This window comes from Mirounga angustirostris, unplaced genomic scaffold (assembly GCF_029215605.1).
Source record: "Mirounga angustirostris isolate CCGP_5_RB_7025 unplaced genomic scaffold, mMirAng1.0.hap1 SCAF_3, whole genome shotgun sequence".
NCBI lineage: Eukaryota > Metazoa > Chordata > Mammalia > Carnivora > Phocidae > Mirounga > Mirounga angustirostris.
Genome location: NW_026991711.1, coordinates 33,900,603 through 33,917,705, shown reverse-complemented (window position 1 = coordinate 33,917,705; position 17,103 = coordinate 33,900,603). Strand labels below are relative to the sequence as shown.

Here is a 17,103-nt window from a genome sequence, read left to right as displayed (position 1 = left end):
ACTCCTTCCACACTTACCTGAAGTACCAGCTATTCCAAGGGTATCTTCAGGAATATCGTTCACCCAGGGGAAGTTGGTACAACTGCCAAGAGCCAAATATGCATTTGATGCAAGTAAAATCTTTAATAAACTGCAATTACCGCATTGACTTGCCTCTGTGGGGAACCTGCCTTATTCCAAGCCACTAAGGGAGTAATATCACTGTATATCCAGAAATATCTGGGATTATTCATCTTTTTTGCCAGTAGGCAACTCTCTTGAAAACGAAAACTGGGTGAGTGAGCTTCTTGTACCTTGTTACTCACTCATCAATTATATGACCTTAGACTCGCCATTGAACCCTTCTGGTCCTGCATTTTGTCACCTATAAAATGAGGGGATTGGCCCAAGTGCTTTCTATGAGCTCTTCAGTTCTAAAATGGTATGATTTGGTGCTGTGTATTTATATAGCATATTCCTTCTGTAGATTTCAAAATCTCTCAAGAGACTCTCATTAGTATTCTCAATATTGCTGTGAGGCAGGCAGGTGGCAAGGTTTATTATCCCCATTTTTTTTTTTAAAAAGGAGACAATGAGACACTTCGCTGACACAGCACTCTTGACCAAGTAAAGACGAGAAGTTAGGTGTCCTGATACTAATCAAGAACTCTGTTAAACCACTTCGCTACTAAACTAAATGGAAGGTCTCTGATGAATAAAATATTCTGTGCTCATGGGGGGGGGGGTGGAATGTAGTTTGATCATCTTGCAGAGATGTAGTGGTTTAAAACAATGATTTCCAAATTGTGGCCCGTATCATATTCCAGATGGTTTCTCTCAGTTCTTAACATATCCCCATGCATAGTTTCTCTTTTCTGATATGAATATCAAAATATGAACCTGCTAAAGTGAGAGAGCATTAAAGAATGTGCATACAAAAAGTAAGAAGATAGTCTGGGGTAGAAATAATTCAATTTGCAATGGAAAATTTTCAGAGAATAAACCGTATAATCTATATTAATATATAGAAATTATAGCTAACATTTGATTATACGTATCAGTGAAATGAGATTATCATCCAAGAAATAATTGAAATAGCTCTCAATAACAGTATGCACTTATCAAGAACTATAAAGGGCCGAAGGTTTTACCCCATTCGCAAGCTAACAAGTTAGCCCCCCATAGTGTCATGGGGACTGGTCAAAGACACAATACTCCTAGCTTGGAGAGAAAGGATGTTATTACTACCAGCAACAGCGGCAGCCAGATGATACCATTACTTTTGCTTTGGTTTCCCCAGCCCTAGTTCCCACAGGGTGAGGCACAGAGGGCCAGGTGTTGTGTGCGTGTGCAGTAGGTGGCAGAGAAGAGAGAAACCCTGAGCTTAGGAATCCTGAATGGTTTGTTGTAATGGACAGCAAGCACATCTGCTCTTTTCTCCCAAGGGAAAAAAACCTAGCTCTAGCTTCCAGGGCTGTTCACTGTATACACGTGCCTGGAAAGACAGTCCGGAGCAAAAACAGTCAGTACCTCTGCCTGCAACAATGGCAGAAATACAGAGACCCAAAGATCTCCCGACTCTATGTTCTGATTTCAACTCTCTGTGTATCTGGTGTTCTGAGAATTCTTAAGCACTCAAAGCAAATAATGTAACAATATTGATGAAGAATAGGGCATTCTCCCCAGCCTCAACTCCTACTGGATGTCTTTTAGTTTTTGTCTCCGTCCTTGTAGTGCAACAAGTACAAAGCAGAAAAATAATGTATTTGGTTCACACTTCCTTGCCTTACCTTCACTCACTTCCTTCCACTTCTTAAAGTGGGTTCACGGCCTCCCAGCAAGTGAGAAAATGCAGGTAAACTCGTTGGAAATGTATAAAACCCCACATGAACATAAAGGTGGGATTCCAAAGTCCTTGTCTCATTTCCAAAATTTGTCTTCTACGCAAAATCTGTAATTCCCTTTTTTTATTTCACAGTCACTTGAAACTCCCTTTGTTTCTCTTTAGCTCTGAGCCTCAAGTCCAAGTTAAAAATCTATTATAGCCATGTGTTTAGAAAACAGAGAAATTCACTGGGAGCCCAGAGAATTTCTAGGCAGCACCCAGGAAGCCACAAATGTCGGGGGTAAGCAAGTATATGCTGGTCAGATGGGAGTCATCTAAGCCTAGGGGCCCTTGCCTTGGTTATTAGAGCTCTCTGGGTCTCAGCTTTCCAACTGTAAGAAGAGGGTGATAACACCTACCTCAGAAGATTTGGGGCCCAGCCCATAGACGTTTGATCAAGGTTTGCTGATGAACCAATTTTCCTAGCAAATGTGGACACCATCTCCCTGAGTTGCCAATGTTAATTGCATTATTGCTAAAATACTGACATTAAGGGAAATATGTAGATAATGAATAGCACATTTTTTCAGAGCCTATATATGATTTCTAGTTTGTTTTAATAAACTGGTTAGCAGGAGGGCGAAGAGATGTTAATTTATTCACACATTAAAAAAGAAAACTATTTCAGAATAATTTGATGTATTAGATCTCATTGATCAGTAAATGAGCATTTTCAGCTCTGCTCAAGATTTAACATCAAACTGCTAATTTTCCTTCTTAAAAATTATGCAGTTATGATTGGTGAGTCATGACCTTCCCCTCTGTACACAGAAAGTTTGGTTTCATGTAAATATAAGTTGTTATTTTAAGTGGAAATGTGAAGGTCTTAAAAATGACACAATAAAGAATTTTCATTCCATACAAACCAATATAGAACAAGAAGAGGTAAATAAATGGCAATGACATTTTTAACATGACATTTTGGAATATTTAAAGGGACCACAAGAACAATAAGTGCATCTTGTGTGCAACTGTCTTTGAAGTTCTAATCTCAGTTCTTGCCACTAAATCATCAAGGAAGGTTATTTTTAACTTGTTATGTAAAGGCTTTGGGAAAAAAAAATCAAGGAGATCTCTGAGTACAAAACGTCAAACAGAAAGAGGTTTTTGTACATTCTTAGTGTACTAAGGTGATATATGTATGGATCAGAGAGAATTAATTTATCCCAAAATTTTCCAAAACAGCACAAAAAGATTTACAGAATGGGAATGATGTATTTTCCTAAACATCTCCTTTGAGATACTTTGTAAGTGGAATATTTGTGTGTGGCTAAACCACAGTACAGATTTAACCAATTAACAAAATATCATCCCTGGAAACTAGATGTGAATCTGATTACAAGGTCCCTCTGGGGAGAAGACCAGCATCCGTGTAGTTCCAGAGAAGAACTGTAACCCCAAGGAAGGAGTCTTCCATCCCAGTGAAAGCCCAATCCACTCACTCCTTGTGAAAACAGTCTTGATCCTCTTTCCACGCCCTCCTCTCCTTACTCTTCTCCTCTTTCTTCCTGTCTCCTCTCTCAGGCACACAGGCAGACCCCCAGGATCTCATCTTTCTTAATCCAACCCATCTCTTCATCAAAAATTAAAATTTCATGGTATCCTCCCTCCACCTAAAATAAATGACAATATGTATAATATGTAATGTTTTCTCGAGTACTGACTCTTGTCAGCTCATTGGGTAACATCTTGATGGTAAGCACTCCCTTACTTTGGGCCATGAGTACCCTGCTTCCATTCTCTTCCTTTCAAGAGAGTGAACTTACTCCTTCAGTGCACTGTCCACCTTCCTTTAATCATGTCCTGAAATTTTTATTCTGAAAATAGGAAACATAAAGGTGTCATCTCTGCTGTTGGGGAGAACACGGGAAGGTCCAAATTTCTCTCACACTTTAATGTGTGTGAGCCATGATCTACTTGTTAAAATTCTTGGATTGCTAATAAAAGTCATAATATACCAAATGGTGGTAATTTGGATGAAACAAGCATATCAATCATTGAAGAATGGGCTCATAGCTCTTTATCTGGGCAGAATCATTAAGTAGAATTTATGATATATAATGTATACTATTAAGCAGCTTCCATTAAACTTGCCTGCCAAACTCGTTCTATCTAGAGGGACGTTTCTGAAAGCAAAATGTGTGCAAGAGCGCCACCTATAGGAAAACTTCCACATTTATTTTGCAACACTAAAGAGCCAGAAAATTACTAGGTTTTGCAGGAGAACACTTAAAGAAAATATGGAGGAAATGAGATGTTTCATTTATAAGTCCAAACCACCCCAAAAATTAAGTTGTGTAGAACTTATTCTAATACAAATACAAGTATTTTAAGACATCACTTTTTCTCTTGAAAGAAAAAGGGCTCTGATTTTGCAGATATTTTAAACCACACAAATAGCTTTTCTTGTAAATTAAATAATAATTTAAACAATAATTTAAACAAAACCATTACATTTTTTGCTCTTCTTTAAATGCTCTTCTATTTTGCTTTCCTGTTAACTGTACTTTTGGCAATCTGCCTTTTTGAAGCCTGAAAACAACAGCCGTTCAAAGTACAAAAAAGTAAACTTCTTTGTGATGTTTCATTTTTCAGAAAACACGTTGTCCACATACCTTCCTTCAGCATAAATAGGAGATAAATGAAGAATGCGAAGGAAATTGGGGCTGGTACCGCTGCTGTGAAATGTCCTCTAGGAGTTGATATCCACAGAAATTTAGTCTTAAATACTTGTTACTTTGACCTAGAAGCTAATTATGAGGGAGTCGAGCCAAAAAGTGAGATGAATAAAAAGAAATTTCATTGGTATTATAGAGATAGTTGCCAGAAACAGCTTACAAATCATGAATCTATGCAGAGATGAAAAGTTGAGTCTAAATTATTATTCGACTGGGTCCTTAAATCAATGAAGAGCAAAAAATGATTACAGGGGACCTTTAATTCTCAACTATTAAAAAGTCAACATGGTGGCTTGTTCAACAGTTTTTTACTACAGGTTGTTAAGAGAGCCTTTTGCTTTTTCATTTGCAAAAAGAGTAGGGTTTTGGTTTAAAAACAAAACAAACAAAACAAAACATAAGTTACAATCAGTCCCTGCTACAGACCACAGAGGAAGCTGCTCGGCTCTCTGACCAAGTGTGGTTTAACAGGAAATAAACCAGAAGACTATGATGCCCTGGAGGGACCCCCTCATTATCTCACACTTGGACCCTTTCGCTTTTCATGGGCCCACGGTTCATTTCGGTGAGGCCGGATTTTAAGTAGATTCAGTGCGCTTGCTCGTCAAGCCAGGTGCCAGAGAGAGAGCACTGCAGACTGATGTCCTCCGTTTGCAGAGCCCAAGTGGCGGGGCCAGCAGCCGCTTTCCCACCGTGCACCTCGCTGGTGCTTCATCTCTGCCCTGGGAGGCCCACTGCTCAGGATGAGAGGATAATTCACTCGCTATAGCCCATTCAATCTTCAGCCTCTCAGCTGACGCTGCCAACAGAAGTGCCAATTAATGCCAATTACAACGGTGACTTTTCTGATATGGGCACCTACTCCTATAGGCCATCAAACAGCCATCATATATTAATGACTGTCAGTCATTACCAATATGGGCGAAGTTTGAACTAGTGACCTAGAGGAGAACTGCTCTTTATCCTACTTCCAACTCCCTGAACCGTCCAATTCCCCTCCCCCTTTCTTGGCCAATGTGCTTAATTATAGTTTTGTACCTGAATAATGAATGTGCTCCATTTTGACAGTGACGGTTGCTGAAGCCATGACAGCAGAAGTGCCGCTCCTGCCTGCCACTTAGCGGTCCCTGTCACAGCCCTCAGGCCGCCAGGGTCCAGCGCAAACCTTCAGGGGGCACTACTGTTGCCTTTGTCATTCAAACGGGTGTATTTTTTTTTATTTGTCTTTACGACTCCTCAGAAGTAAGGAGGGCATTCTTATGCAGATAAGTGTGTCACAGACCTCTGTGCAGATGCTGCCATGAAGCCTTTCTTATCTGCTCATTATTTCATCTAGCCTTATGAGACACAAACTCCCCATACAATTAATATGCCACAGATTCATCTGGAAATGCACTTCTTCTCGGGCTGGGAAAGGGAACGCGAGTTCAACACAACAAACACTCTCAGTGAGAGAAAAGTGTCAAGTTCCTTTTGTGAAACACGCGTCGTAACCCTTCTTTTCTTGAGTATCATTTGAAAACACAATTTGGGGTTAAATCCCAGCTGGGGGTGCCAACTGCCGAATGGCCAGTCACTGTCTGCCGTCTGCCTGTGGAGTTATGTTTTCAGAGACCCGGAGACTCACCCCACTTAGCTCTCAGAATGCACATCGGCCTGCAGCCGTCAGGAATATTTCTTTCAAGTTTGAATTATTCCTGGGTTTTGGGGAAAAAAATTTTACAAGGAAGAAATTGTGACTAAGCCCTTCATTCTGCCTTCCCAGGAGCTCGAATGCAGACCCAGCCATTGCCCCACATTCCCCACCCATCAAAAGGACAAAAGAACAACCAAACGGTAGAATGTATCACACTTCCAACTCGACTCTTTCTCTGAAAGTGGCGCCAAAAGACAATTTGTGAAAAAATAGTCTGGAATTTCACTTCACTCCTCTACATCCGTGATATGCTTCCGCCAAAATGGTGATGCCTTTCAAAAGGCTTCATTCCACCATATCAATTTAGAGATCCAGATTCAATAATCTGTCCTAGTCCCCTCCTGAGGTGACTAGGCAAAATTAAGGTTAAAACTCAAACCCAGGGTTTTATTTCACTCTTTCTTGAGGCCATTTATGCCTTCAATCCCTGCGACCTCCTCTGGGTGCTACCCAGACACAATTCCACGCCATGGCACACTGGACAGGAAATACAATTAGCATCATTTTGTGGACAAAGAAAGGGAAGCTCTGGGAAGATAAAGCAAACTGCTTAAGACTACACAGTGTCTAAGTGGTAGAACCAGGGCTGGAACCCAAATATCGCTGGCTCCAGAGAGCATAACCGGTCAACTCTATCACATGACCTTAGTCCTATGGAGATCTATTCAAGAAATAAGTCAGGGTTGCTAAGGCCAGTTCAGTCTGCTGTGCAAGATCCTCAGGCAGTCTCTGAATCTTTGAGATTTCAAGTCACTTTAAGTTACCATAGAGTAAACCTCGACAGGCAGCATCCCATTCTCAATAAAGGTGGCAGAAAACACCGTGGTTTCCATTCTTGCTCAGTGACGCTGATGCCATAAAAAGAGATTGGGAGATAAGATGCAGGAAGTGCTTTTCCTTTAACACTCCAAGAATATGAATCCCAAAGGGCACCATCTAATAAGACTTTAAATTTAAAAAAACAACGACTTTATTACTATCACTAGTGACCATTCACTGAAGTCCACTGCGAGCTTTCTGTACATTATATACTATGAATAAAGTGAAGCTCAACAAAGTTCAGCTAGTTGCCCAAATGCACCAAGGTCAAGCTACCATCTGCACCCAGGACTCTCAAACTCCAAAGCCAGAAGTTCTTTTTCATGGCTGTCCCTCAATAAGATCTTTGGTCTCATGGTTTTCAGCATTGATTTGTTGGGGGAAGGGGAAGAGGGTCCTGGGAGGGGGTTTCTAAATAGACTAGTCTAAACAGACTAAAACTATCCTTGCCTCCAGGGGTAACAGGTGAAAGAATGTGTGGACAAATATTTCCGAAAGTACCAAAAGTATCTTGGGATGACCCTTTATCTTGGTAGCATATTTTAAATGGCAAAGACATATCCAAATTTGAGAGAAGACTGGAAAAAATTAGATCTGTGTACACAGCAGACAGACTGTAGAAGTCTAAAAAATAAATAAATAAAAGCAATCTTCTTCTGTCTTCGCCCTGCTTTTCAAATAGTAACTACAACAGTTTGCCTACAATACAGAAGAAACTCTCAAAGACACAGTGGTCACTGGCTTTTGAAAAATACATATGGCGCTCTCCCTCCTACCATGGTAGACAGGCTCAGACACAGAATTTTCTTTACATGAAACATATTAAAACTCAAGAATCCCTCCAAGTTATATATGTGTGTGTGTGTGTGTGTGTGTGTGTGTGTGTGAAATATTAGAAGTAAACCTGGAGATGCATTTCTCCTTAGGACTAAAATTCTAACCCCTGATGTCACGGATCTTGAGAGGGCAGAGAACCGTGGCAGTCTGAGACCATTCTGGACCAAGCACAAGGAAATGAGCCTGGATGATAAGCAATTTTAAGGTCACAATGAGAAAACATCTAGGATCCAGGGATAATAAATATTACAGGGGTTGAAATGCAAAGTCATGAAAGATTAAAGGAAATAATAAAATGTTTGTGACTTCAGGAAATCTGACTTTGAGGAAATGTGTCCTACTCTGAGGAATTCACTAATAGAAAATCCACAATTGGAATGTAGGCACGATTTGTTGGGACAGCTGAAACGAAATAGCTTCTGATTCTGGGGAAGACTTACATGGGACGCAACGGCCCGAATTTCTGACAAGTGTTCTGCAGAAACAACTGAGTCTCTCTTTAAGAGGGACAAACGTTTCAATGTTCTACTATTGAATCCGGACAGAAAAAATACGTATAGGAAACAAGGAGAAACATGAGGACGGGAATTTTTTTTAAAAAAGAACGTAATGAAAAGATGAGAACAGCAAGAAGGAGGAAAAGAAGAAATAAGGTACTGAACAAACAGGCTTAAATTTAGGACAAGATTAAAAGGTACAGATCGCATTGTGTGTGAATGGCCCTATGTTCTCTGCGCAGGAACTATAATTCTTCATCTTTTAATGCCTTGAAGCTCTTCCCATGCTTCCACATCTGAGCTGACAGCATTTTTCTTCCTTACCTACTTTTTTTTCTAGATTTAACTATAATTTCCTTTCTCTGACTACATTTGGAATGCCACTATTTCAAACTTCCAAACAGTTTGTATGCAAGATGTTGTTTTATGTAAAGAAGAGAAAAGATTGACAAACCGAAACCAAACAGGGAAGAATTATAAATATTTGCTTCACTATTGCAGCTTTATCCATACGCCTCAAATAAAACATTTCCAATCAAGCCCTACTTCTACAGAAAGCCTACCCACAAAGTAGGTCTTTATTAGTATGTAACATGTGTAAATTGTACTCAGCGCTTTTTTAAAGAAACAATTGAAATATGATGTTTATGGAAGAGAACTAGAATCTTTTTCTTTTTCTTTCTTTTTTTTCTTTTTTGCAAATGAAACCTGAAACTGCACAAGCTATTGACAGACTGATGGCTGGGTCGGTTGCCAGAAGCTGGTTAGGGAAGTCAGTATGAAGGTCACTAATTTCATTCTGTTTTATTTCAACAAGACCTTGAAACAAAGAACACAGCCTTTAATAGATGGTGAGGAGGGATGGGTGATAAAACTAGTGCTTTATTATCAGTTCTATGTAATTTTTTAAAAAAAGGAGATAGTATTTTACCAGCATATATGTTCTAAATTTTATCGTAAAATGACTGAGAATGGTGGTAAGGAGATAATATTTGTAGCAGTGGCTGATTTTAATTTTTCCAATATTCCCTGCATTTCCCTTCTTATAGCCCCAAATTATTATAATTTGAAGCAAATCAGCTAACACTTTTTTTAAGTGCATGTCTGGGTTGTATGGAGAGTATTTGGGATATTTCTGGACTTCTTCCATTTATTTTAATAGTCTTTATGCAGAACTTGAATACTGACTTTTGTGAACTTCATTTTTCTCATTAATGAACAATGGAATCACACATTAACAATGGAAGCAAGAGAAACCCATGGTCTTACAATGGTCACTCATAAATTATTCTAATAAATTTAATTTGCTTAGAGAAGAGAAAGGATATCATACTTGATGTAACAGCAAAAAATATTTGTTTTGCTTTTGTCTACTATTAAAGTAAATAACTCCAAGTAAACTCATATATGGCCTGAGCTGTGTGATAGGCATGAAATTATTATGCACAGGAGAATTATAGTTTAAAGAGGTTTCCTTAAATCTAAATACAAAACTTAAGATAGTATAGTTCCAAAAGAATTTTTAACATATTTTGAAATATATATTATGCTGCATATAAGCATACACACACACACGCACGCACATGGACTGAAGGGATAAATCTAGTGAATAGCACAAAAGGAAATTAACTGAAAAAAAATTAGTTTTAAAAAGGCAAATGAGATCCCGAAACATTCTACCAAATAGACTCCAATCCAACAGATAAATCAGAAATGAGTCACCAATATCAAACAGGGCCCCCAAAGCCCTGTGAGTTTCAAGTTCACATTGGTTTTCTTTTTTGTTTGTTTGTTTTACATCGAAGTGGATGGAACTGGAGGGTATTATGCTAAATGAAATAAGTCACATTGGTTTTCTGTTACTTGAGTTAGCACCAGATCTGGGCAGTGTCAGGACCCTACCTCACCCATGGCACGAGAGCTAGGCCCAACTTTTCAGACATAGTATGACCAAGTCAGGCTCTAGGATTATGGTCCACTCTGCTTATCTGCCCCAGGATAGAAAAGGGCTTATTCGTTTCCTTTTGGGGGGGGGCTACAGATACTCTTCTCCATTAAACAAATCCTTCCAGAACTGCCAGTCAGAAGACATATTACCCAGTGCTATGGACTGAATGTTCATGTCCCCTCAAAATTCGTATGTTGAAACACCAATCCCCAATATGATGGTATTTGGAGGTAACTGGGTCATGAGAGTGGAGCCCTCATGATGGGATTAGTGCCCTTATAAGAAGAAACAGAGCGAGCTCTCTCTCTCTCTCTCTCTCTCTGCCACGTGAGGAGGAAGCAAGAAGATTGTCTAGCAGCCAGGAAGAGAGCCCTCACCAGAAGTTGATGGTGCGGGCAACCTTATCTCAAATTTCTAGCCTTCAGATCTAGGAGAAATGCATATTATTGTTTAAGCCACTGAGTCTATGGGATTTGCGTTGTAGCAGCTTGAGCTAAGACACTTGGTTTGACACACCTGCACTGGGCACATTTCCCTCAGGTCTACAGTATCCTCCTCTGCCAGTGCTTTCGCAAACACTGGCTGAAACTCCCCTCCTCACAGCTGCCAGACCTGTAGGGCTTCCGGTGTTCATGGGGCTGAAGGCTGAGAATCAGGGTTTGCCCGTCTCCTCTCTAGGCTCAAATCTGGGCTTGCTTCAAGTTGTCTCAACTCCATACAGTAGTACCCCACAGTGATTCCTCTGAAACAACACTACCTTCCTGCCTTGCACTTAGCAGACCTGGAAGGTTCCTGGCATAACCCCTGCCACATCACAGGGGAGAGGAGACACCTCTATAGTGTTCGCCTTTTGCGCTGACTCCAGTGAAATTGTACACTTTCTCAGCTCCCTCTTTGTCCCGTCTTATTCTGCTCCACCTCAAGAAGCCACAATCCTCAGTAGCCCCGCCTTCTTTATGTCCAGCCAAGGGGGTTCACTGCCTCAAAGGCAGTGGCAGGAGAATAGCTCAGCAGGACCTGCATATACAAATTCACCCTCTGACTTCTTCTGGCTCTTAAATTCTTCAGATAATGATCTTTGCCAACCTATTTTTAATAAGGACGAGTCTTTCCTCATGTTATCTATGGAGTACCAGGCGCCTTTGCCTTTCTGTAACAGACCCCTAAACTTTCCTGGCTCCTAAAATATATTTTTGTATGATCCCCAGAGTGTCCAGCCACCAACCCCCCGATCACCTGAGACAAGAAGGCAGACACACACTGTGCACTTCATAGACGTCACAGCTCCAGAGTACAACAGGTAATTTCTCTTCTTGTTTCCTTCCAGTATTAACTGATACCTAACATAGGAATTTAGTTATCAGATAGCACATTTTTACGTAGGAATTTTAATGAATTAATTGTCCAAAATGTCCTTACTTCCTCCCCCCCCCCCCGCCACTTACAGTGGGGGAAAAAATCCATTAGAAATTTAAAGAATCCCAGTTCTAAACAGTTTATAATCCATTGACAACTTATGTGTGCATGCACACGTGCGCACACACACTCACACATAGAGAACAGTAACGATGCCAATGACTGGAATCTACCATCAGTGTTGATAATCTCTTAAACATTTTATTTGTTGCATATCAACTTCACAAAAAAGTATTGCAGTAGAACTGCATCTTAATGCTTCATCTTCATATGAGGCATTAACTTACATATCTTGCTTTTCAGAATTTCTGATTAAATGTTTTAATTTAAATGGAAAATAATATTTAATGTAATATCTAGCTTAAAGTGTCCCTGAAGCTTCAATTGCAAACAATCATAATAAAGAATGTTCTTGTTTAATCTACAAAATAAGTACATTTGATTTTAATTACTTGGATAATGACTAAGCAAGTACATCAGGCACATCCCTTCCAAGAGATAATGAAAGACACAGAGGAGCAAACAATATTCCTGCGAACAGACCATCACATTCTGACTCTGAGGATGACTCCACTAATGAAAATCTGTCTTTGCAAACGACTCATCTTCTGAAGACTGCTCTGAAGATGCTGGAAATCAGAATGATGCATGTGAAAATGAAATTAATCAATATGAAGATGGGGAACAGCAGTCTATCACAGAAGGGCTGTTTGATAATAATGAAATTGAGGAAACAGTCAGTGGTAAAGAAACAAATGAAAGCACAGGAAATGTCAATGATAATAATGAATAAGTAACTAATTCTTGAAATCCAAGAGGAAGAGTTAGCAAAGACAAATTATCATCCAGAAAATGACAGAGACACGAAACTACAATTACTTTTAAGTTTACTCCAATTTTCTAAAAATATGAAAACACTAAGATGGTAATAAATTTAAATGAAAGAAGGATCTGAAATTTTCAGAACATCACATCAATAGTAAAGCTACAAGTTTTACTGCCCAGTTTGGCTAGAGCAATGAAGCATAAGAGCATAGCAGGGGAATATAAGACCAGAATGTTCTACCTGACTTCCAGGAGGCATTGGGAAATGTCAGTATGAATCTTCTTCAGTTGACCTTGCCTGTTTGTTAATCACATTGTTCCAAGTCCACAGACCGACCCTAGTCCATTTTGTCTGTCACAACAACATGACAGCTCTCAGTCTCTCTGTCGTCAATTGCTCTAGGTTCAGTCTTTAAAGTGCAGATTTTTTGTCTCAATTTCATGCTGTGTATCAACTCCATTTTCCTCATAAATGTTATTCCTTGTAATACCAATGGGGAATTCACGTGGTCATGGAATGACCCCCGAGCAATCACAGTTCCCCTGTGCATCTAAACGGCGAATGTCTTCTGCTCTGTTTTGAATACTGTCCGTAAGATTCTCTGTACCCTAACTATTTTCTTTTCTCACTACCAAACTCCCCCTCCAAAAGAACCAAAGGAAAGTAGAAGAGCTATAAGCCATTATAATAATAAGCTATTATTTAACTTAGTCAAGTTCTCTAAATATCAGGTACACTTGCAAGCAGTTCATATTTGTTCATTTTTCCTAATTTCACATAAACCTTAGGTTTCTCCTTATCTATTTATTCTGTTTTTGTTTGTTTGTTTTTATAAACTTGACACATTACATTTAGATATTATTTTTTCTTGTGTTGTAACTTGCCAGCAATGTTTCCCTCAAATCCCAGCATGTGATAAGCATCAAGGGTTTGAAAATTAAGGAAATAACTTTAAATACCAATTCTAAAATCTATATGCAAATCCTATGCATGGCCCAGAAAAAAAGTTTTACTCTATCTCTGTATAATTCAACAAATCAGCAAAACAAAAAGGATACTGAGCTATATCAGAGGGACAAAATACTGCCTCATCTAAATCAAGATGCTTTCCTCGCATGTAGAGGACACTTGATACATGAAGTGAATAAATAAATGAATGAATCAGTATGTTATTTGTCCACTGTTTACTGTGTCACAGAAAAGATAAGAGATGAGAAAATTTTAAAGATAAAATAGTAAACACTATCAAATGCTGTGAAGAGGACAGAAATTATGAAAACTAAGAAAAAGTTTTGGTTGGCTCTTGCAACTCTTGGTCTCAGGGTTGTGAGTTTGAGCCCCACGTTGGGTGTAGAGATGACTTAAGTACATAAAACATTTTTTAAAAAGAGTTTTTAAATTCTTCCCAAAGGAAGTTTAACAGGTTTAGAAAAAATGAGTGAAAATTCCAGGCAAAGAAAATAGCAAGCTGTATACTTAAAAATGGTTAAGATAATCAATTTTATGTTGTGTGCATTTTACTACAATAAAAAATAAAATTAACAAAAGAAAGAAAACAGCAAAGGACCCAAAAGTTTGGAAGTACACATTTGAAAATATATTTAATAGAAAATAATCCATGTGAGTAAATGCTGAAAGATGGACTGAAAAGATAAATTGGGGCCAGATAGTAAAAGATCTTACATGTTTTTCTAAAGAGTTCAAAACTGATCTTGCATTCACTTATTCTTGAAACATTTTGAGAAGGAGTACTTTCACTTTCCATTTTATTCACCTTTGTGTTATCTTAATACTCTTATTGATCATGAAGTATTTATGTAATAAAATGGTAAAAAGAAAAAGAGAGCATGTATCAAATGCTTACCATTTGCTAGGCATTGGGAGGGAAATATAAACAAAATGAAGTCTGTGCCTTCCAGAAATAAACAACCTGAAAGAAAGATAGGCAAGACCAAATGATTTGCTTTGGCCAATCCAATTTAGGTGGAAGTGACTTGTGAAATGTGTCCACAACGAGATAGTTAATTACTGGTGCTTCATTGTCCAGCCTGCTCGTTCCCTGCTATGGAAGCCATGGGAGAATATTTAAATAGGGAAAACTCATAATGTCAAAGTGATCTGGAAGTTTAGGCCAACTCTTGTAGGATAACACACTTTGTGTAAGTGAGAAAAAAAACTATAGTGAATTAGGCCATGGAGATTGAAGGTTTGTCACTGCAGCAAAACATAACTTATCCTGACTGATACAATGGTCAGCATCCCTGTCTCAGAAGAAATTGCCCAGTGATGTAGACATCAAGCTTGTTAGATATTTCATTGTTTTTCACCAGATATATGGTACCCTGGATTTTTGGCAAACAAAAATTGGTAACCAGCCTTTTTTTTTTTAATGCATAAGGCCTTAATGCATAAGCTTTTCTTAGACATACAAACTTAGAAATATTGCCAGAATAAATACTGTTGTAAGGTGATCGGAGTAGCACTCCTCTTAACACTCCCACAATCCTTGAACTTCCCTCTGACCTTATTCCTCCCAACTCCAACCACAAACGCTCTGCTCCAAGAAAGCAAACAAGTAGATTTTCCCTCATGCAATCTCCTGCCTCTGTTTTTTAATATGTGCTGTGTCCTTTGCCTAGAACGTCTTCTACTCACCATCTTCTAAAATCCAGATCCAGTAGATCACTTTTTTATAAAGTATTTCATTGCTCCTTCACATACATATACATACACATGCACAAACATGCACCAATAATGCACAAAAAGTAATCCTTCTCACTAACAAAAGGAAGGGAAAGAAACTAAAATTTATTGAATATCCCCCCTAGCATGTGCCTGGCATGGTGTGTGGTACTTTGTCCATGAACTCCCAGAGCTCTTTATCTGCTTCTCTCTTATGACATATAAAACTCTAGACCTTATTGTGTATTATTTTTAACATTAGTATTATTATCACATAATTATGTATTTTTATTACATTTGAAAATAAAATCATTATCATTTACAGGGCCCAGCCTGAGGTCTAGCATATAGTAGATGCTCAATGTTTTTTTAATGAAAGAACACTTTCAAATATCTTTTGAATGCCTTCAACATATATGCACATTTAAAATAGTTGTGGGCGCCTGGGTGGTTCAGTTGGTTAAGCGACTGCCTTCGGCTCAGGTCATGATCCTGGAGTCCCGGGATCGAGTCCTGCATCGGGCTCCCTGCTCAGCGGGGGGTCTGCTTCTCCCTCTGACCCTCTTCCCTCTCGTGCTCTCTGTCTCTCATTCTCTCTCTCTCAAATAAATAAATAAAATCTTTAAAAAAATAAATAAATAAAATAAAATAAAATAGTTGTGAAGGGTAAAAATATGATTAGAAATCAACATTATCTTTCGTCTCTACTATTGTGCCTGATTTCCTGGCTTACAAACATTTCAATGGCAGGCTGCAAGATGAGTGTAAGACTTCATCCTGTCCAGGGTGACCGGGTGGCTTAGTGAGTTAAGCAGCCAGCTCTTGATTTCGGCTCAGGTCATGATCTCAGGGTCCTGGGATCGAGCCCCACACTGGGCTCTGCGCTCATCAGGGAGACTGCTTGAGAATTCTCTCTCTCCCTCTCCCTCTGCCCTTCCTCTCGCTCTTTCTCTTTCTCTCCCTGAAATAAATAGGTAAATCTTCAAACAAACAAACAAACAAACAAAACAAAACAAAAAAAAACACTTCATCTATCCAAAAAGAGGCACAGAGAGCCAGGATCCGCTAAAGAGATCTTCCTTGTAAAGACATTTAGAGTTTTTATCTGTTACACGTATCTCATAAACATGATTACTCAACTATCATAAAATAAGACACACTATAACCACTGACCAATCAGAAGACATGGGTAAAATTGTGGGAAGAAGCCCAGAGAAACAGTAAAACAGCTTTAGGCTTCACAGGACACTAATTAATCATTTTGGCTAGAAAGCCCCTCTCCCCATGGAACTTAATGGCTTCCAAGGAAGGTTTGGATGAAACACTTCACCAGATGGACCCAGTACCTACATTAAGATTCTGCCACCCACACCCTTATGTATTCATCTATTTCTCCATAAAAGAGTTGATAGTGTGTTAAGGTAATAGGGTCCATATTAACAAGGGACTAAAGAAAATATTATATGACAACTGACTTCCAGTTTTTCATAGCTGAGTGTAAACTGAAATGGAGACTTATAACTAATATTATGGCATCAAAAAACTTAACATTTCAATTTTCTTCTTTTTGACTGATGAACCAGGGTGGCAGGATGACAGTGGTATACTAATCCTGCAAAAAAGAATAAGAGTCTTTGCACTGAATTACTCACAAGTAGAGAAATAAACTGTCTGACCTCGAAAAAAAAAATTACAGTACATGTTCCCTTTAGCTATCGCATTTAAGTGGTAAGTTATAAGTGTTGCCATTTTTTGAGCGCCTACAAGACAGATGTTATTATCCCATTGCACAGATGAGGAAAGTGACTGAGGGAGGTTAAGTTAGCCAAAGTTATTTGAC

The 17,103-nt window shown here is 38.9% G+C and overlaps 1 long non-coding RNA gene across 1 annotated transcript in view; it reads left to right on the top strand.

The window, feature by feature from the left end:
- The first annotated feature begins 8,269 nt into the window (after nt 1-8,269).
- Nucleotides 8,270-17,103, top strand: part of LOC135363830 (uncharacterized) — a 50,343-nt gene continuing 41,509 nt past the window's right edge. The window contains exons 1-2 of the long non-coding RNA XR_010409975.1: nt 8,270-8,547; nt 11,548-11,639. This is a non-coding gene — a long non-coding RNA (uncharacterized LOC135363830). The remainder of the gene's footprint in view (nt 8,548-11,547; nt 11,640-17,103) is intronic.